The sequence below is a fragment of the Canis aureus genome, chromosome 4, assembly GCF_053574225.1.
Source record: "Canis aureus isolate CA01 chromosome 4, VMU_Caureus_v.1.0, whole genome shotgun sequence".
NCBI classification, from domain to species: Eukaryota; Metazoa; Chordata; class Mammalia; order Carnivora; family Canidae; genus Canis; species Canis aureus.
The window spans coordinates 15,586,998-15,599,163 of NC_135614.1; positions in this window are offsets into that span (position 1 = coordinate 15,586,998).

Below are 12,166 nucleotides of genomic sequence, written 5' to 3' on the forward strand. Positions count from 1 at the left end.
CTGTGTATTTTTTCAGGGAGGAGTAAATCACTGCTGCTTTCTACTGCTATAACATTCCCCAGGACCACCCTTTCTTTTACGTAGGAAAAGGATGTTTTATTATCACGAGCCTCCGAATTACTGGCAGAGGGAGAGTCTGACATATGTTCCCAGTCGTGGGGGACTCGGGGGAGGACAGGCACAACATACTCAATCGATTAGCCAAAAGGAACAGCCTTTGATGTCAGGGAACCTTTCCAAATTTCATTTAAGACTCAAACAATCTGTGGGAAATCAAAGTTCTCAATCAGAACCTCTGCCCCACTCCTCTGGCTGTAGCCGAGGCTGGAGGAACTTTTGTTTTAACTATTTGTAGATGATGACTCAGTCTGAGGCTGTGTCCGTCCCGTGGCCCTTTCAACATCAGGCTTGTCAAGAAGATGGATAACTTCATTCTCTGCTTTCTTTGTCACATGCACTTCTTCCCTCGTGCATGTGTGTTTCAGGAAAATGCACATGAGCCCTGCCCTAGAGCCAGTTATTTTGCAGAAACTCCCTCCTCGGTGTGGCCTTCGAAGAAGGTCTGATTGTGTAAAGTATTACGGGAATGCCCTACGTTTTGCACATTCCCAGTATCAGCCGAAAAGGCGGATCCAAACCGGGAAAGGAACTAGGCCCAGGAGGAACAGGGTGCCCCATGGAGGGGGAACGAAAACCATCTGAAGGAGGTGAAGGAGAAAAAGGAGGAATCAAAGATGTTTGGAAGAATCTGGGTCTCACTCTCAGAAATAGCAAAGTCAAGAGGAGTTGCCGAATGTGGTGTCAGTTTAGAGAACATGGTTTGGATTTTGAATAAATTTGATTTTACGTGGTCCTTTGGATATCCAAGCAGAAATATCGAATCTCAGGCACTGCCTAGGAATCTGGATTACTTTGGTATTCAGAGGCAGATGTTTCTCCTAAAAACAAGAACGTGAGATGTTTCCAGAAAGAGATTGCTGAACCCTCACCTACTCTGCACTTGGTTAGACCACATCCAGGATATCACACCACCTTCAGTGTGGATATTACATTCTGTTCACCTGCCAGTTCTTCGTGAGGATTCTATATAGACCCTGACTAGCTGGAGTTTCCACACAGGAGTGGTCAAGATGGTAACACATCTAGACAGAAGCTAATAACCCTAGAGATGTTTAGCCCAAGCATGAATGACTTGGAGAAGATAATACTGAAGATTTGTCATGGGAGGAGGGATTTGATGGGCCTTTTCTAGGAGGTCCATCCTAGAAGGAAGGGCCTTCTAAGAGGAAGGATCTATGGGAGTAGGATCCATGGGGGTAGGAAGATAATCTTCACAATTACAGAAATCCCAAATAATGCCTTGCTAAAGTAGTGGATTTCCTATCATCCTTCCTTTCCTTTGACACTCAGGCAAAAGCTGGATGTCCTTCATCTGGAAATGAAGTTCCTGAAGAAGGAACTCCCTCATTCCTGGATAATATCAAAACCATAAGAGACCCTCAGTGTCACATAGTCCAAATGTCCATGAAGTGTAAGTAAATCCTGACACTCATCCTTAGGGCTTGCTGCCCCACTTGCAAATAGACACTTTCCTTATGGTGTCAAGATTTCAAGAACAATCTTTGGGAGCCATTTACAGAAGTGGCTTCAGTATCTCAGAGTCTTTCGATTTGAGTCATTTTCCATCTTGAGAAAATCAAAAATACTTCCTACAGAAGAAAGTCTCTCTTGATTCAGCAATCTCATTCTGGTATATATCCAAAGGAAATAAAATCAATATCTTGAAGAGGTATCTGCACTCCCGTGTTCATTGCAACATTATTCACAGAAACCAAGATATGGAAACCATTTAGGCTCTGTTGATGGATGAATGGATAAAGAAAATGAGATATAGATGGATTATATATTGATAGATATAGGATAGATACATAGGTAAACCTACAATGAACTATTATTCAACCATAAAAAAGAAATGAAAGCCTGCCATTTGTGATAACATGAATGCACCTGGAGGACATTATGCTAAGCGAAATAGGTCAGACACAGAATAACAAACGTGATCTCACTTATATGTGCAACAAAATAGTAGAACTCCTTCAACTTGAGAGTAGAATGATGCAGGGACTGGGGATGCAGGAAATGGGGAGATGGTGTTCAAAGTGTAAAACTTGCAGTTATAAGAAGGGTAAGTTCTGGGGATCTAATGTATAGCATGGTGACTAGAGTTAATGATGCTGTACTGAACACCTGAAATTTGCTAAAAATGGATCATAAGTGTTCTTATCACCAAAAAAAAAAAAAAAGGTAATCATGTGAAGTGGCAGACATGTTAATTAGCTTAATTGTGGTAAACATTTCACAATGTATACGTACATCAGACTACATTGTACACCTTAAATATATATGATTTTGTCAGTTATACCTTGATAAAGCCAGAAAGAAATAAAAGAAAGTTTCTTCTAGGGGTGAGTAAACTATCCTCAGCTTCAAAAACAATGGTTGATATTCAATGCCCACAAGAGAACTTAAAATAGAGGATACCAAGAAGCTCAAGGACAAAATTTGGAGCCGAGCTAACTGAACATACATAGACATGCCCACACCTATTTCTAGGGCTATTAATTCTCCAAAAGTCATTGGGGAAAGGGACTATTCTTTTTTTCTTAGAAGCAAATGGGGTCTTCCCTTCACTTCTTTAGAGAAAATTTTAAAACAAATTAACAATAACAACAAAATAATACCTGGATTTCTAGTCACTCAGATAGGTTTCTCACAATCCAAGGCCTAGACATAAGTTAACATGTTCCAAGAGAAATATAAGATATAAAACAGGTAATTTCATTCGGGGCATGGTAATAAAAATCAAAGACAAAACCGCACCACCCAAGTCTTAGAACAGGCACGTGCTCTGCATCCAGGCTAACATTGGTCTGAATAACACTAGTGTGACAAGATTGCCTTTGTCACTCAGTTAGCACCTCTTGTCTCCTTTTATTCACTTTGCTGCTTTCCGGTTGTAATTTTATCAGGAGATTGAATCAAGCTGTGGACTTCTTACGGAATAACACCCCCAGACACTCACCTAAGAGTACTTTGGGCAACGTTGCCAGTGCCAGGAATAAAAATGTTGGAATTGAAAGAGAAGTAGAACCAATTGGAAATATATAAATGGCAGACAGATTGTGCACCTCATTAAAGTGGGGAGAGGGGAGAAATTGTGAGGCAAGATGCTAAATACCACAAGGAAAATGGAGGAACCTGGCTTCAAATAAGTAGGGCCTGGTCTCCTAACAGCATTTTCCCCATGCCCCTGCCATCCTCTGCAAGGCGGATTACCTATCAACTGCCCTGGCAAAAGTGTGTCACCAAGCAGAATGGGTTCATTAGCACAGCTGTTTGTTGAACTCACTAAATCTAGTATACAGTGAAAGAGAGACTTTCCAATGCAGAAGTCAACACTGAATCTCAGTGGCTACCACCCTTAACTATCTAAAGATCTTGTAGAAAAGCAAGAAAGAAAGCAATGAAGTTGCAAAGCAAAAACATAATTTTGCTAGGCACCATTTGTGAACTAAGCAACAGTGTACAATTTGGGGAAAATGTTCACTAATAATAAACCAAAATTTGCCCCCTGAAACCCTTCTCCCCAAACTTTCTATCAGAAAAAAATGCTATCAAAACAAGCAAGGAAAAATACATTCCTATTTCAATTTCTATTTCAATGCAAAATACAGCTCTCAAAATGTCAGTTTCATCTAGCCTGGCCTTTCCAAGGACGTGCATACTTAAACTTCAATGACCTAGAGTGTTTGGAGGAGGCTATTTAATTGAATTTTAGGTTAACTGAGGCTGAGGCAGAAGCCTTTTTTCTCTTTAGGTTTTGTTAAGAATCAATGGAAGATACTGATGGAATGAACATGGTTTTCTTAAAGATCTAGAAGCCTAGATCCATAGAAAATTTCTTGGGAAGTCATATGCAAGAAAGTCATTTTACAGAAGAAAATGCCAAATTCCTCAAAGTTGGTTGTCCTTGTGTCCTGAGGTCTTAGGCAGTCCTCTCTGATAGGGTCAACTGGAGCTCATGCCTTAGCTCAGGACTTCTGGGTTCTCTCCCTGCCCATCTACCTAAAACCTAATCTTATCACTAGAACATCACAAGATGAAAGGACCTTTCCAAGTCCCACATGGAGGTGAGCCCTAAATTTTGCTAATTCAGCCTAATGAAGAGAAGCAGCAGACTTTGCTTCTTACTTACAAATATGGCTCACAGAAAAACTGAATTTCACCTAATAGACGATTTTGTATCTTTTGGTAATTGCAATTTTGTTACATGCAGGTGACAATTTTCAAGTTGCTTCTCCATATCTTTACCAGGTTCAAGGAATGCACCACCACCATCATCACTGTGATCACCATCACCATAAACATTTCTTAACTCAGTTGGTTAACCAAAAGACTGGCACGTCCATGCTTACTATAGAGAAGTGTAAAAGAAAAGACTAGTTCAAAAGTGAGTGGGCAGTGATATATAGATCTAAATCATCCAAAACATCCTCCTAAAACCCTTCAAGGTTCTAAGAAGACAAGCAAAATTAATTTAATTCTAAAGTAAGAACACTTTCAAAAATGAACACATCACTAAGAAAAAAACACATTTTTGTTTACATTATAATAGATCTTTATGTGATGCATGAATATTTCACATATATTTGAGGTACTGATACAAACAATAGGTAAGGAATATATATTTCATTTAAAACTTGTGATTTTAGATTTTTTTTAATAGGAATTAGATTCTAATCTCATTATTTTATGATTTTGCAGTTTTTATCTTGAATTTGGTGACAATGAAAAGTCATCTCTAATATATCTGAAGCTGCATCCCTGTTTGGGGACACAAGTCCCAAATATAACACTCTAAATGGAAAATATTGTCCATATACAGTGATGCACTCAATGATTCAGTTTCCAAGAATATGTTTTGGCAAAGAGCTAGGACTGAATCTTTGCCTCCCTGCTTTAATTACTTATATCCATCTGTGAATCAGGAATAGAGAGTAATTGATAAGTATATTGAGTATATTGACTATGATAAACAATCATCATAGGGATCTTCACTGGCACTTCTCAAAGGCTTCTAGGAAAGAGAGATGTTTATATCCTTCCTTCCATAGGACCCATTCCATGGATGGAGTCACCACAGCACTTAAATAACACCATCTACCAACCATGATGTTCAAATAACCTGCAACTCCTTTTGATTCTCCAGCCCCAGAACGGGGCAGAAAGTGGTCTCCAAAGAGAATATGGAGGCCTTGTCAGCCCATAACTAAGCATGAAGCTCATTCAGATTCAGTTCTGAGGCCCTGCTTCTATAGGCTCAGGAGCTTTGTGCTATTTTGAGATCACAGAGCACCCTCCCAGCCCCCAGTGCATTCGCTCTCCCACAGTGAAACCCAAAAGACCAATAGGCAAGGTCGAACCTGTGTAAAACTATCACCACTCCTAGAAGAAGAATCTCAAGTGTGTGCTCAGCTACAATATGAACCAGGGCACATCCTAGAGCATGGCATTAGAGTTGGGGGAAATAAGTAAAAAACATGCTGGTTTTCTTGGTTCCCAATTAAATGCCTAAGACAAATTACATGGATGTAAATCACATATGAAGAAGTGAAAGCATAAGCCAAAGCCACAAAGGAACAAAAAGCACTAATATCTGTAATAAAAATACGATGGTATTTTGTTTTCCACTGAATTAGTCAGAACTCTATCAGTCATTGGTGACTGATCAAAATGCAGCTCAAACTAGTTGCAACAAAAGAAGGGAGTTTATCAGTTCATACATTTAGAAATTCAAGGGATCAAGTGTTGAACATATCCATGTGTTCAATGATGTCTTTATCATACTTTCACCCTCTCCCCATCTCTTGGGTCTCATTGTTCTGTGATGGCTTCATTGATCTCTCCATGAGTCCCCAAAGAACCAGCTGTTCTATGCTTGTTTCTATTGCCTGCAACCTTCGAAGGAAAAAGAGACCCTCTCTTACCTAGGAGTTTCAGCAGGAGTCCCAGAGGTATCAGCTTGAGCTGAGTGCCCATCCCTCAGCTTGTCCTGGCACCTGGAGGATAAAATCTGCTTATGAGACCTCCTCCCAGTCCCAAGGTGTGGGCAGCCCTACCTGCATGACACTGAACAAAAGTGGAAAAGGGAACAGCTCCCCAAGGGAAAAAGGGAGGTAAAGGCAAAGTAAGGGGGAAAGGACTTTTTGTTTCATTTTGTTTTGTTTTGACAAACAAGCAACCTTATAAATTACCAAGATTCAGATGGTGTTATGAAGCATGAACTTGGAAATATCTAAAATGCTCTGGATCCTCTTGGGGTCCTCTATGGCATTTGTTCTTGAGCTCAAGGAGCCAAGAACTACATCAACCAGAAGACAGAATGTGCATCATTTATTATTATTTTTTTAAATTGTATTCATTTATTTGAGAATGAGAGAGAGAGAGCATGTTCATAAGAGCATGGTGGGGAGGGGCAGAGGGAGAGGGAGAAGCAGACTCTCCGCTAAACAGGGAGCCCAACACAGGACTCGATCCCAGGACCTCGAGATCACTACCTGAGCCAAAGACTGATGCTCAACCGACTGAGCTACCCAGGCTCCCTTGCATTGTTTATTTATTTAATAACTGTTTATTGAGTGCCATGCCGGAGCTAGATAAAGGCAAGCAAGAAATATACAGGTGGTAAGAAATGGGTGGAGAATGATAACAGCACAAGCTTAGCAAGTGTTCATTAGGTGACAGACATTGTGATAAAATTATATATTTTTAAGGGAGTTGTGGGAACACAAAGGAAGAAATCCTCACCTAGATTTGGGAGACTGCAGAATGCTCCTAGAGGAAGTGAAATCAAAGTTAATCAAAGTTTATCCAATCAAAGGAAGAAGTCAAGTAGTTCATGCAATGGAAGGAAGGAAGTAGCACATGCAATGTCCCCCAAACAAGAAAAAAGTATTTTGTGTGTGTGTGTGTTTAAGTATTTTGTGTTTTAAAGGAACAGAAAGACTTACATAAAACCGAATCATTTATTAATATAAATATCCTCCAGGGTGAAAATGTGTCTTATGCAACTCGCTTTGTGATCTCAAACAGGTCATTTGAATCCTCTGGTTCTCCCTCACAAGGTTGTTATAAGGATCAAAAATAATAATGTATGTGAAATACTTTGTAGATTTTTAACTCCTCTACAACTGTAAGACACATGTAGAGAACCAAAAGAAACACACAGAATTATAAAATCCTGAGTGATTAAGAAAGATGATTGGCTCTACATAAGTGGGCTTCTCGAGAAAAACATGCTATAGCCTTGTGACGTCTTTTTGGCCATTAAGGCTTCCTCTTACTCACTGAGGGTTTAAACTTTAGTCTATACTATAGCTAATAGATATATATCCTATCGGCTGTAAATAAACAATGAAACTGAGATCATGTGTTCTCTTCATCAGCAGCCAGAAATACAACAGAAGGGAGTGGGCAACACGGGAGAGTGTGCTCCCTAAGAAAAACAACGGGAGTGCTCAAAACATTGTGGGTATGATGCAATGTTGTAAAAGCATCCCTGGCAGGATAAGGGGATCCCAGGATTTTAAAAGGAAAGGAAGAGAAAGTTCACTTACCAATGTTCTAAGAGTATAATCAATGAAAAAGATGCACCTGGAAAGTACCTGAAAAGGGGGTAAAAAATTACAAGGCATAAAGTGACTACAGCAGGTCACAAACTATGAGAACTACAGGAAATGGTTTGGAGACTCATATTCTTAAAACGTCAACATAAGGTATGTTTAAATTGTAACCTAGGCCAGAGAGTCATGAATAATCAGTTTGTCTTGGAGAATTCTGGAATTATAAACAAAAGGATACAAAGCATTGCCCAAGGTAAATATTGACATGACTGAAGAGGAACTAGAAAAACTTTTAATGAAGCCAAAAATACTGCATCTGGGGAAGATGTTTCACATTCTTATAATAAACACTCGGATAGAAGTTTAAGGATGGTGGGGAGGAATTATTATCCAGTAGGTTGAAAAATTGAATTAGAACAAAAGTTTTTTTCCAATTTAAAACAATAATACTATAAAAACGTAACTATTAATTTTTAAAACCATGTTATTTCTTAAAATAAAGATAATTCTCTCTGCCAACACCTATTTGCCCAAAATTTGAGAGGATAAGTATTCACATCCTGAAAGAGCCACCCAATTTATACCGGGGCAGATGTGCCGTGGCTTCTTCCTCAACTCCCAGCTGCCCAGGGGTCAGGCGGTCTGGGAAGTCCCTCCTGGCCTGGACAGGCCCCTGCCCCTGCCCTGACAAACATCCCCATCAGCTGCACACAAACACCCCCCATCACGGAGATGGAGGGAAGCACTCCCCTCGATCCCCCAGGTTCATACCTTCCTTCCTTGCAGAGGATGTTCAGGTGGGGTAACCTGAAACTTAGAATAAACAGAAGCCCATTATTGCTGCTTAGTGGGAGCCAGTGAAGGATCTTGTCAGCAGAACAGCACCATGGCAACCAGTTCTTCAAAGCGTTTTTTAAAAATACAAGTCAAATTTCATCTGGAAACATCCCAATTACCCAATTAGACTAAGCTGCGAAGTCTTTTTAGAATAATCTCAGATCATAAGTGAGTGAATAGCTCAAACCCAAACCGTTGCTTGCTGATACTCAGAAAATGCACGTCGTGGGTACTGTATTCTGGGAGGAAGACAGTTCTTTATTAGCAGGAGAAATGAAGGCAGTCTGCCTTTCCATAGGGTCCTCAAAGCTAACGTAATATGGGAGCATAGGCTGTTGGGAACCATGAGATTCTGGTTTTATTTTTCTCATCTTACATGGGGAAGATGGGGAAACTGAGGAACTATAAGTAGCCTCATCCCCGATGGGACACAGACCGAGGCTGGGGTGGGGGGAGTCTAGCATGCTCTTGCTTTGTGTGCGCATGCGCGTGCGCGTGGCTCCAAGGAGCTGGTGAAATTAGGCCTCGAGCTCTGTGGATTCCATCTCTGAGATGTCTCTACCTTCCATCTCTGCTCCCCACTCTTTCCTGTGCCTGTCTGGTTTTCAGTGTCGATGGCCTGGATCGTAGGCACTCCTCCCATGTTGCTGCTGGGCATGCCTACCAACGCACAGTCAGACGATCGCCTCCCCTATGCTCAAAGGATCAAAAGCTTCCCTGTAGCCTGTAAAAAAAAAAAAGTTCCCTGTGCCAAGGATAGCAGTCAAGGTGTCTTCGATGTCACAGGTTAATAGAATTAAAAGAATTGTCCACTACACCCTCCCCCACCACCCAGCACACCAGGAGCCACCAACACTCTATTATTCAGGGGATGTTCTCTGTCAGTCTGGAATTAACGTATCTACCTTGGCTTCTTTTTTCTTTTTTAATTTTTTTTTTATTTATTTATGATAGTCACACAGAGAGAGAGAGAGAGGCAGAGACACAGGCAGAGGGAGAAGCAGGCTCCATGCACCGGGAGCCCGACGTGGGATTCGATCCCGGGTCTCCAGGATCGCGCCCTGGGCCAAAGGCAGGCGCCAAACCGCTGAGCCACCCAGGGATCCCTCTACCTTGGCTTCTTATCACTCACCCCCTCAAGGCCCAGGCCCAGACCATGAAGTGTCTCCCTAATCCCTTGCAGGTGTATTGCTAGATCTTGAGAATCTTGGCTTGTCACACACCAGGCTCTGTGCAAACGCATTTTCCACACACGGTCTCGCTTCATCCTCACTACTGTCCTATGGGATGGTTACTGCCGCTGATCCCATTTCATGGATGAGGAAACAGAAGCACGGAGAGGAGAGGCAAGGTGGCTGTCATCACAGAGAGCAGGTGGCAAGCCTCACTGCAGGGCTCCTGCAGTCTCTTGGTTGTGTTCTCCCTCGTTGGGAGTAACGTTTGCTCTGCATGCCCAACTTTGACCCTCAATGGGATCGTGTGTTTTTCACTCTCCTGCCTTTGAAAGGTGAGAGGTACTATGTCGATGGGTAAGCCCCAGCTTCCTCATCTGCAAAATGGAGATAATCACTGACTGTATAGTCTTGTTTTCAAAGGACCACATGAGCTACCGCATTAGGAGGAAGCACTTGGAATTATGCCTGGCCCACAGCAAGTACTGGACGAACTTCAGATATTAATTGATTAGATGACTGTTTCTCCAACAGGAATTTGAGCTCCTCCATCCAGTTTAGCTTGGTATTCCCCAGACCTCCAAACCTGATGTAGCGCTCTGCACAAGTTGGGCACTAAGTAAATAGCTAGTCAAATATTAATACAATTTGCCGTTGTGAATGGATACACTGGATCGATCACTCCTCTTCCCATCACAGTTAAAATAAAACCCAAGGTCTCTACCACACCCCACCAGGTGTGCTCTATCCTGGCATTGGACTACTCGTCCCACCTCATTTCCTCCCTCCTCCCTTTTCTCTCCCTCCCTCCACTTTCACCACCCAGTGACCACCTCGCCCTTCCTCAAACACATCCAACGCATTCCTTTCTCAGAGGCTCTACTATAACGTCTCTCTTACTCTGCTACATTTTTCATAGAACTTGACAATTTCTTATATATCTTATCTATGCATTTATTATTTGCCTTCCCCATCAGAACGGGAGCTCCATGAGGGCATCAGCCTTGTTTGGTTCACTGCTGTATTCCCTGGGCCCAGACAGTGAGTGGCATATAGCAGATGTTCAGTAATGATTGAATGAATACATGGATGAACAAGTGAATCTCCGAACACCACAACAGTGCTGAAGGGTACACACCATTTTACAGATTTAAAAAAAAAAAAAAAAAAAACTAAGCTAAACTAGGATGTAGAGCTATTAACTACTTTTCTCAGAAGCACACATTTAGTATAAGGCAGAGCCTGAATTTTATCCATGTCTCTCTGATTCCAAAATTGATTCGGTGTCTCCTGATCTTAAGGCGTTTAGGTGCCACCTTCGAGAGATTTGCCACATTCCACATAACATCTGAACTAATATTTACCTCACATTTTTATTTAAGTCACTTATATCTTATGCAAATAATTTTATTTTAAAAGAAAAGCAATCATTCCCATGGAATAAATCACACTGAAATAGATGTGTATCCATTAAAATTCAAAATATTCATCAGTGTATTTTGAAGCAGAGATACGCCTGCTGCATTTGAAAACACAGATCCTGCCTCTTTCACCCCTGCACCCCTGGGGCTGATCCGGAAACCCGCTGCCCAGGGGTCAGAATCCTCTATACCCCACAATCTGTATTCTCACTTCTCATTCACTCAGGCCTTCTGCTCACAAATCATTCTGCCCTTTCATGGGACATTCCTCATTGAGAGAAACTAGAAAGAAGCCTTTAAAATACGCACACACATACATACATATACGCGGGCACACGCACACACACACGCCCCGTAAGGGAAATTCATGAGAGCCCATGAACACTCCAGCTCCCCAAATGAAAGCAAAAGCAAGATGCAGGAGGTGGGAAGAGAGAAATTAATTGAAACCTTGAGGCTGTCAAGACATACTGAGGAAAATCTCTCTGAGTTAAAGATCGGGGACATAATCAAGGAAAGTGGCTTCTTATAAAAGCTTGATTGGTTGATCGAAATCTCTAGTCATTCCGAAAATAATTGCCTAGAAGAAAGCACCGAGCAACCTGTCTGCTGGGAAAGGAACAGCCCTGGCTGCCAGTGGCCGGGCCTAGCCAGCTGCCCCCTCTCCTGCCCACCTGGCCACCGAGATGCACTGAACCTGCTGAGGAGGCGCATTGCCTGTGATGTTCTGCTCCAACATGCATGCATGTTTCTCATGGATGTGAATTCTCAATGACATAGAGGAAGTGTTTGTGCTCTTTGTTTCTGCAGCTTTTTCATCTCTGTGTCAGTGTTTTATAAATATTCAGTCTGTACTCCCCTTGGCACAGGCTAAGGAACAAGGAGGAGGGACCACGGCCTGCTGCAGGCAAAGCTACCAGAAACTCTGTGCGGGGTACTCCTCTGAGTCCCCAGAACATCTTCCCTTGAGGGGCTTCCTCTGCCTGCATCAGCTTGGGCTCATCTCCTTCCTGACCACACCGGGCCATCAAATATGCAAATATGACCACATATT